We start from the raw sequence: 11,151 nt of genomic DNA on the forward strand, positions 1-11,151 counted from the left end.
TCTCACTTAGTAATCCTAACACCAGAGTAGTCAGAGTTCTTGCCCATGAAGGTGATCCCTGTTTACTCATAGCTAATCACATCTGGGTATCTCATGGCCACATAGGCCTATGTTATATCCTGTTTGCACTTGCCTTACCTTTCTTTGACCCTAATGGATTATTTCATTTATTACTTTTGTATTTCCGAGATCTAGTATATATAGTATCTACCATTTGGTTGTTGGACTGAATAAGTGAATGAATGAATGAAATATCCTTAACAGCTACCTGCTTGGGATGTTAAAAATGAATCAGTAAAGCTCCAGAATCCTCAATTCACTTCATATTTATTTCCCCTCACTTCACATTGGCTCAAGGGCAATCTGGTGAAAATACAGTTCATTTCTAAGCGCTTCCATAGTCTTTCAATCACATATCAGAATTCAGAAATTGCTTTTTATGAAGGCAAACCTAGTCCCTTTACCTGAATAAAGAGAAGATATGAATAAAAAAATGATTCATTTTTGTTTTTTCTATTCCCAGTACCCAGCATAGTGGTTGGCAAAAAGTAGACAGCTAATAAGAGGTTTGCAGAATTCAACCAAATCACACTTTTAAAAATCCCATCTATTATCCCTCGGTTTGTTCCAAATTTTCCCCTCCTTCCCTCTATCCCCTCCCTTAGATGACAGGCAGTCCCATACATGTTAAATGTGTTATAGTATATCCTAGATACAATATATGTGTGCAGAACCGAATTTCTTGGATTCAGAAGGTAAAAATAACCTGGGAAGAAAAACAAAAATGCAAACAGTTCACACTCATTTCCCAGTGTTCCTTCTCTGGGTGTAACTGATTCTGTCCATCTTGATCAATTGGAACTGAATTAGATCTTCTCTTTATTGAAGATATCCACTTCCATCAGAATACATCCTCATACAGTATTGTTGTTGAAGTGTATAATCATTTCCTGGTTCTGCTCATTTCACTCAGCATCAGTTCATGTAAGTCTCTCCAAGCCTCTCTGTATTCATCCTGCTGGTCATTTCTTACAGAACAATAATATTCCATACTATTCATATACCACAATTTATTCAGCCATTCTCCAATTGATGGGCATTCACATTGTTTCCAGTTTTTGGCAACTATAAAGAGGGCTGCCACAAACATTCTTGCACATACAGGTCCCTTTCCCTTCTTTAAAATCTCTTTGGGATATAAGCCCAGTAGTAACACTGCTGGGTCAAAGGGTATGCCCAGCTTAATAACTTTTTGAGCATAGTTCCAAATCATTCTCCAGAATGGCTAGACGTATTCACAATTCTACCAACAATGTATAGGTGTCAGTTTTCCCACATCCCCTCCAACATTCTGCATTATCTTTCCCTGTCATTCTAGCCAATCTGACAGGTGTGTAGTGGTATCTCAGACTTAATTTGCATTTCTCTGATTAATAATGACTTGGAGCATCTTTTTCATATGGCTAGAAATAGTTTCAATTTCTTCATCTGAGAATTGTCTGTTCATATCCTTTGACCACTTATTAATTGGAGAATGGCTTGATTTCTTATAAATTAGAGTCAGTTCTCTATATATTTTAGAAATGAGGCCTTTATCAGAACCTTTGACTGTAAAAATGTTTTCCCAGTTTATTGCTTCCCTTCTAATCTTGTTTGCGTTAGTTTTGTTTGTACAAAACCTTTTCAATTTCATATAATCAAAATTTTCTACTTTGTGATCAATAATGATCTCTAGTTCTTCTTTGGTCATAAATTCCTTCCTCTTCCACAGGTCAAGAGGTAAACTACCCTATGTTCCTCTAATTGATTTATAATCTCATTCTTTATGCCTAGGTCATGAACCCATTTTGATTTAGAAAGTAAGCCTCTCAGCCAATGAGGATGAGGGTCAGTGGTGGGAAGGGGTGTTTTGCTTTAGGGATTAAAGGTGCTGTCCTGCCCACAGGAGGCTCTTCCTCTCTTCCATTGTCTGCTCGAAGGGTGGGATGCCCTTCTCTCGAGAATGTACAATAAACTTTGCTTTTCTCTAGAGCTCTCTCCAGCTTTTTTATTAAATGGTGACCCCTCACCATTTCCATACCACGCATTATCAAAGTGAAAGCAATCAATATTTTTGATCTAAAATTACATACTTGTTTGTACAAAGTACATTAAAAAAAATCTTGCTAACCATCCCAACTGTTGATTATGAAGTCTTTAGAAAAGATTTGTGATTTAGCTTATAAGAAGATTTAACGAGCTTCAAAAAAGCATCAAAAGAAATTTTGTGTCTTTATTGGAATGGTATTAGGCTTTTAATATACCAATTTTGATATTCATATCTGTGGTTTTTTTTTTTTATCAGAAATGACAATATGTAACTCAATACCAGTCCCAATAATCTTGTCTTTAGTTTTCTTTTAAGGCAAGAAACAAAATTAGAGTGTTTAGCAAGCACTAGCAGTTAGGTACTAGCTTTAATTCTGAAAAATACTTGCACAAAAATCTGATTTTTTTTTTAGTTGGTTGAAATTTTTAATAATTAAGATAATATAAGTGTGTAAAGTGTCATGAGGCCTTTTCAAAAACTTACCTTTGAGGTGGTCTCTCTTTTCCTCAAATACAAGATTTTTTTTGACATTTTTTCCTCAACATATAAAAAAGTATGAAATATAAACAAGCTTTTACTTGTATACATCTAAGTGAACAATTACAGCATTAGAGTTATCTATATACTGTTAAATTCCATCAAATCTTGGATAATGCATTACATATATATAAAATATCCAGTCATAGAAAGCATTAAAACATACTTTTTGTTACACACAAATTCAAATAATATAAAAAAAAAAACACTTTTGGTTTTCTTTTATATTTGAATATTGATGCATTTATTAAGATATTCTTGTTGAATCATATTTGGTCTTTTTCTTTTCAAGTCAGTTTGCTATCTTAATATCAGCCATCCCTACAAAACAGGTAATCAGAAAGATGAACTCCTCCCTGTTTTTTTTTAAGACATGACCCCATGGGTTGTGGAGCAAGTACTGAGTCTAATTTCTTCATAATCCTTTTTGGTGTGACAAACTTGATAGATAGAACTCAGGGGTGGAAGCCAGCACTGTTTGATTCTCTAAACCATACTACATATTCACTGCATGTAATGACTTGTTCTTTTACTGACTTAGCTATTTCTGTGGATTGTTCCAGAGGAATTCCTCATTCTCTCAATACCAGAATAAAGTATGTTATCTCTCTCCTGGCAATTGGAAAGTGCTGAATTAAGCTGACAATAATGTACCCTCCAGCCATAGGATTGATATAAGTGACACTATCTCCATTGTCTCTACTTTCTACTCTCCTACTTGTCTTGATCAAGATGCAGCTAAAACAAGGACAGCCTCTACAACTATTTATGAGTCTGAAACATAATTTCAGCTGTATGTTCCCTGTTTTCTGATATATTTAGTAGAGGATGAGTCAAAAGAAAATTGTGATCTTCAGATTTTAACTTTAGATATTTAAATACCTAAAAAAAAAATCTCTCCATCAAGTCTCAGTCTTCAACTATACTGTGACAGATTGGCCACTTCATTGCATAAGTTGGCTTTTCTATTGCTTCATCCCTAATGAAGAAGTCTCAATCATTAACATCCTTTATCACTCTCCTTTGTACTTGATCTCCTACTTTTGCAGACTCCTTGATAGCAAGATATGAAGGGATGATTAACTTTAGTTTTGTATTTCCAGTGTGGTACACCTGGTGCCACAGTGCTACTAAACACTACCTTAAATGGCTTTTTTTAAGCCATCAAAAAAATTCACAAATATGTTTAACAACTCCAAATGTTCCCATGTGAAAAAATAAGCACAAATGAAAAATATTCAGTAAGGAAGCAAACCGAGCATGTAGACATATTTTCTGTTACTCTCTTTTGCTACAGCCCAACTGAGTATATAACAGAAATTTTTTCATATGTAGGTTAAAAACAAGCCCCTTAGCATGATCTTTGCTTGAGAAATTTACCTTTCCCAAGTTTTTCTTTTTACTTTCCTAATTTGAGTGAGACTGTCTTAATGACTCACCTCAAGATAGCAGTTGTCAAGTTTTATGATAATTGTTTTCACAGAATGTATAATATGTCTGAAGTTGCTACCCTAAGAGATAATACATGCAAATGCATGTCTAAGGATTATACAGATAAAAAATATGTGCTGTGGAAAAAAGATAATAAAGTAAAAAAATTATCCATTTCCCTCAAGTAGAAATAACACCCATTCCTAGGCCAAAATACCCATTTTTTAAAAAAGATTTTTTTAAGCAAAGTGTTTACATAGCTTTAAGTGATTGCTTTAGAGAAAAGCCATAAAACAGGTCATACTGTTTAACCCATTAATCTCACCATTGTATAAATATATACACCAAGGAGATTCTTGTCAGAAAGGAAGGTCCTTATGTAATGCCAGAGAAACTGAGGCAAGATAGAGATTAGAGAGTTTTTAATATTTTATTTGAAAGGGAGAGATTTACTGGGACCAAAGGGATCCATGGTTTTGTCCCAGGGCTGAATGAGACTATTGTCTCCAAGAATGGAGCAACTAATGTTGAATACAAAGATTCTTTTATAGGGTAACAAGAACAATGACCTAATGGGGGGAGGCACCTAGGATGGGAATGACATAATGGAGGGAGGTACAGGAGATGGGGGGGAGAGGCTCCTGATATTCTAATGATAATGATCAAACATAACAAGTAAGAGGGAAGGGTTATAGCCTGAGGCAGAGTAACTGAGGTAGGACAATTAGGAAACTGGGTCAAGACATTAAAAGGGAACTATGGCACAACACTTATCTACCAATTTATAGTAGCACTTTTGTGGTAATAAAAAACTGGAGAGAGCCCATAGACTTGGAAAACGGTTTAACAAATTGTGGTATATGAAAGTAAAGGCATAGTATTGAACCAAAATAAATATAAAGTATGGGAATTTAGAGGAATGTGGTGACAGAGAATGACATCAAATCAAATCAATCAAAAAGCATGTATTAAGTATTTATTATGTGTCTGACACTGTGTTAAGCAAAAGAAAAATAAAATGGTCCCCACAAAATAAAGCAATACCAAGAGAAAGATAAATTCAAATGAATTGTAATAAAAATAATCTTGGTCCTAGAGAACAGGATATGAAATATGCCTGCCTTTGTAGAAAGGTACAACAGAATGTTGCATGATTGCTTTGTTAATTTGTTTTGTAGAATTGTTTTGCTGTTATAAGGAAGGGTTCATTGGTACCAGCTATAATAGAAAGTGACTATGATCTAGAAATAGACATCAATAAACATATTTTAAAAGATTCAAAGTGATTGGAAAAAAATATGATTGCTTTCAATATAATTTTAGAATAAAAATTTAAGGATTCAAAGGGATTAAAGCTTTAGGATCATCCCAGCTTCTAGTATAGTATAAACAGTAGGTGCTTAATAAAGGTCTGATTGAAGGGAAATGAATTAGAATGGACTTCAGAGGTCATCTAATTCAAAGACAACCTGAACCAGAATTCCCTCTAAATTTTGACTTAGAGCCATCTGGATTGAATTGAATGAATTTCTGCACTTCCACTTGCTCTACTCAAGGAACTGGGCTTCTATTAGCCCTCTGATGTATATTAATCTGTTTCTAGCTTGTAGGATTACAGTTTTAAAACTTCAAGAGATTTTGGAAGTTATCTATTCCAGCTTCATTATTTTAGACAGAAGGGATTGTACAAAGTGGGGAAGGGAATAGAAAAAGCTTTAATAACACTTACTAACTATCAGGCACAGTGCTAAATGCTTTTTGCAAATTTTACCTGTCATTCTATCCTCACAACAATCTTCACAAAATCTGTCACAGCCATTAGGAAGTAGCAGCATTGGAGTTTCAAACCAAGATCCTCTGATTTCAAATATAACACTCCCTGTCCTGTACAATTAAAATAATATCTTTATGAGAAAAGACACAATTTTAAGTAGTCTTAGTACTAAAAAATGAATGACAAATTTAAAACAAGTATAGGATCCAAATTTGAGACCTTTCACATTCAGGTTGAAAAAAATCTCCTGAAGAGATCATTGTATTCTTCAACAACAATATTATATCATGATCAATTCTGATGGACGTGGCTCTCTTCAACAATGAGATGAACCAAATCAGTTCCAATAGAGCAGTAATGAAATGAACCAGCTACACCCAGCGAAAGAACTCTGGGAGATGACAATGTACCACTACATAGAATTCCCAATCCCTCTAATTTTGTCCACCTGCATTTTGGATTTCCTTCACAAGCTAATTGTACACTGTTTCAAAGTCCAATTCTTTTTGTACAGCAAAACAATTGTTTGGACATGTATACATATATTGTATTTAATTTATACTTTAACATATTTAACATGCATTGGTTAACCTGCCATCTGGGGGGGGGGGGGGAGGAGGGGAAAAATTAGAACAAAAGGTTTGGCAATTGTCAATGTTGTAAAATTACCCATGCATATATCTGGCAAATAAAAATTATTATAATAAAAATAAAATAATAATATAATAAAAAGAAAGAAAAAAAAGAAAAAGAAAAATCTCCTGAAGTTGGGTATCTATACTTTTTTAGATTGCTTTAGAAGTAACTTCATTGAGAATGATCAGAGAATTCATTCTGATAGATTGATACTTGTAGTATAAGGTAGAACTAGGAAGTAGGAAGGTTCTGGGTTTTCTAGTGATTTCCTAAAGTGGATTAGAAAAAGTGAAAGGAGATCAGCTATAAAAAGGACAATCTCAAAGTGAGTTCATTTGGGGTATTGGAAGACAAAAATCTGGCAGGTGGGCTGAACAAAGCAATAGCTGTGAGAAAGTTAAGAAGTTGTTAAAAGCACACAGTGAATTTAGAAACTTTTTTTAACTGGTATCATTCAGGAAAAGGAAATCAAAGCAAAAAAGCATGTGTTACTAATTAATAGTGTATGGAATGGAGAGAGGAAGAACTTACAGTAATGTGTGAATTCTTTTTCTTTATTTTAATTATTCCTGTAATTCCCTGTGACTTGCATAAGTACAATATGTGCAGGCCTATATTTATTTAGTTACAAGTATATAACTTAACCCAAGTTGATGACATTTATCAGAGTTTGACATTTATCTATATTTAGTCTATTAGCTTGACCACTGTTGGCTCCATTATCTAAAACCTGAAGGCCTAACCCAGAAACCTTCCATTCCAATCTTTCAGGATAGCAACAACCAATTAGATGCTCTCCTCTCTTACTTGTGTTGTAATTTCTTGTAATAAAATCTATAAAAGCTGTGTTTATTCACTAACTCTTTGGCCTTCCTGTTGTGAGTGCTTTCACTTCCCTTATCTTGCAGCTGGACTGCCCGTGTCTCATGAGATGCTATAATAAACAATCTTTCTGCTTTCTACTTTGAGTGATCTTTAAGTAGTCAGTTTGGGTAGGGGTCTCTCACGTCCCAGAAATAGCTTTGGAAATAAGTCATAAATCTGACTCTAATCTAATCATATATTTTCAAGAGCATGTGAATATTGCCACTAATTTGTTACTCAATCTTAAATTGTGTGGTACAGTTTTGGAGTTTAAGAAAGAAGCTATATTGTATTTACCACTCACCTGATGTATTCAAGAGCTGGAAGGAGACTGGATCATATGACTTCTGAGATCCCTTCCCACTCCAGATGTACAGTCCCATGATCCTCTGACCTTTGTGAAGTATTTCTGCATAGCTTTCTTGTCCACAGACCATGTTCTTTTATGGGAGAGGGGAACAATCAATTATGGAATTGGACCCATAGGTGGTCCAAATATATCTAGCTGTGGCTGGCAGAGATGGTACAATGTAGTGATTTGGACTTAATATCAAAAGTTCAAGTTCTAATGATATTTAAGGAGAGCAATTTGCACCAAATGATGAGATCAGTATAGGCATCAAATGTTGGGATTCAATAATGTGATAAATTTAAAATGGCTTTTTTCTTGGCCAAAAAATATTTTCATTTATGAGAAGAGCTTACAGACAAAATGAAGAAGTTAAATAGGTGCCAAGAATGGCTAATATGAAATAGATTTGGGAGAGCATATTGTTAGCAAGAAAAGGGATTTTAAAAATTAACCATGGAAAAGACAAGTTCCCCAGTGGAACTCACAATTAACCAGAAGAAAGGGAATACATCAAGAGGTGGAAGTACACCATTGACTGGCAGACTAAATCAAATTCATAGAAGAGTGTAGCACTCTAAAAAAGTTACTTAACTATAAGAAGAAAGATACCATGAGGCATGGGGATAGGAGGATGGAGAGAAAGATACCACAATGCAGAATGCCATGGTGAGCTAACTCAAAAAGGACTCAAAAAAGATGTCATAAGCCATGTACAGATGTATTGGGGAAATTTAACCTTAAGGGTTTGACATAACTTAGTTTTCTGATTGGATACAGATTGGGGATTGATTGGAATTTGCCCAAGACCTCCATGAGGGTGGGACTGTAAAACTGAGCTGATCCTTATCAGTGCCCTTCCTTGTTTTCCTCAGAGAGTAATTTTATCAGTATTTCTGGCTTTCTCTGCTAGCCCCACCTAGTTACTCAAGACTTTTATCACTAATTCTGACACATAGTTGTTGTGTGACATTGGGCAAATCACTGTTCCATGGTTCTCAATTTCCTCAACTGTAAAATGTGCAGATTCTTCTAATTGATTTCCAAAATCCCCTTGACTTCTAATAGCTGAGATAAGACTGAATTGGTAGGGCTTTCCTGGATTAGTTAATGAAACTACTACCTGTAATAGGGGGATCCAAGCTGTTATCAATTATTTCATCAGAGCCTAGAATGATGATAATTTTAATTTGATTTTTAAAAGGACTGGCAGAAAGTACTGATTATATCAGACATGTTCCTCTCTCCATTCCCTTTCTTTTCTCCAAGAATCAGGAAGAAATATATTTGTATTGGAGCAAGGAGGGAACAAGGGTCTAGGTGTGGGCATGTAGAATTGGTTTTATTGAGTTTTTTTCCTCTTCCTTTCTTTGCCCTTTGAGAGACTTCCTGACATTCCTTTGTGGACCATTAATAGAAAGAGAGAGTTACTGCAACCATTGGCTGTTTTGCCTTTGAAATTAGAAACTAGGGGGAGGACCTGCCTATCATAAACATTGCTTGTTGCCATAGTAAACTGTACCAAAAGAGTTCAGACAGACCCTGGAGATCTGTGCTATGGAGGCAAAGATGAGACTAAACAGTCATGTAATTGAGATTAATTTAATGCATGGGCATCCCCAGCCCAGAGAGTAACTATTCAAACCAGTACATAGAAAGGCAAGCCCAGGTTAGCTGGTAAGATAAATTGAGCAGATGTAAGGCCTCAGGACATGTCTTGTAGCTCTTTCTACTTTCCCCCTTAGTCCTTGTTTCAAACTTTGACCCTATTCAAAAACTCCATTCTCCCTATTCTCTTTCTAATTCATTTTCCATGTCCTGGAGTAGGAAGTTTTGGAGATATGGTTAGGTTGAAATTTTTCCGTGCATTTCAATGTGAAAAATAAGCTAAGTGCTAAAAAAAAATTGATGATAAAAGAGTTCTGAGCTGTAAATATTCCTTTTTCACGACATTGGGCAATAATTTTGCATAAATACCTAAAGTAGGCTTTTGTTCTTTAGTCATGTCCAACTCTTTGTGATCCCATTTGGAGTTTTTTGGCAAAGTTACTGGAGTGGTTTGCCTTTTCTTCAGCTCATTTTACAGATTAGGAAAATGAGGAAGAGTTAAGTAACTTGCTTAGGGTTAGGATCTGAATCCAAATTTAAACTCAGGAAGGTGAGTCTTCCTGATTCCAAGTGAGGTACTCTATCTCCTGTATCACCTACCCATTTTAGAAGTTAATCAATAAGGATTTCTATCTTGCCCAGCCAGTGAAGCCACATGACTTGGTCCAAGTCAGAGGTTCATATGTGCTAAAGAAGGACTCTGTGTATCTGTCAAAAAAATTGCTGAGAACACTAGGTTAGTGTCCTAAGTAAAACAATTTGTTGAGGGGTGAGGATATGCTAGGGTATGTGACACTGCTGAGAGGGAGTATGAAAGCCATCTCGCTCTTTGGTGTACAATAAATTTTCTGGAACATTGCAGAAATGTCCTTGTTGAGCAAGAAGCAGTGATGCATGATATGGGAAAGGGATTGGTCTGAGGGTCACAGCATAGTTGCTCATAAGCAGGGATGCCTTGACAAGCCCTCTCACCTGTGAGCTGGTTGCTGGAATGGTTGGATTAGCTCTCCTCCCATTAGCAGACACCATGCATACATAAAGCTCATAAGCTGCTTCTCTGAATGGTCATTGGGGCTGGCCTACTGTTCATGTGTTGATCACACTTGCAAAAATGTGTCTCAACAAGGCTGCAGGGCATAATAAACTGGAACTCTTTTCACACTCTCACCTCATTCATCATGCCTCTGAGATCAAAGGGCTCATATACTTTGAGTTCTCAATCAAGATGGCCTCAACCCTAACAGCAATGGGGGTCCCCCGGCCAGTGTGCAGGTTTTGCAAAATTGCAGTCCCAATCTCTAAGTGAGGTCTTTAGCAGAAATGGGTTTATTATCACTAAGAAGTCTCACAGTAGGGGTAATTCCTGATTAGGAATTAGCAAAGGTTGGGATACAGATCCTTGATTATATTTAGCTTTCTATAGCCCAGGGCTAGGGAGCCATCTCCAGATGAATTCAGGGACTAATTTCCCAGTCAATAATGGGTGGTAATTATGTCCCAGATCAAGATCTCCAAATGAATTGTAGGTGGGGACTATTGTGGGAGTTTCCCCTGGGAATGCGGGTAGGGATGCTCTCAAAGGCAGAGAGGGGGAGGGTGGGTGGTGTTGAGATTCAGGGTTTTTCCAACCCAGGTCCACCCCCCCTCCCCCAAAGATCGGGGGTACACAGTTCTATTACATCAGACTGACTGGGCAGGATAGTGCATTACTGGGGAGGATGAGGGCAAAAAATTACTTGACCTAAGGAGTTCTGAATTACAGTAAGTGAAATAAATCAAAAGTATGCTTTATTTATGGCATCAATATGATAAGTGATCCATAAGATGCCTAAGGAAGGGAGAATCAACTCAAGTCCAAAATAA

General features: G+C 36.1%; 1 pseudogene; it reads right to left on the reverse strand.

Moving 5' to 3' along the window:
* Positions 1-2,916: 2,916 nt before the first annotated feature.
* On the reverse strand, positions 2,917-10,317 carry LOC141559595 (actin-related protein 3 pseudogene; annotated as a pseudogene).
* Between the last annotated feature and the right edge of the window lie 834 nt (positions 10,318-11,151).

This window comes from Sminthopsis crassicaudata, chromosome 3 (assembly GCF_048593235.1).
Source record: "Sminthopsis crassicaudata isolate SCR6 chromosome 3, ASM4859323v1, whole genome shotgun sequence".
Lineage (NCBI taxonomy): Eukaryota > Metazoa > Chordata > Mammalia > Dasyuromorphia > Dasyuridae > Sminthopsis > Sminthopsis crassicaudata.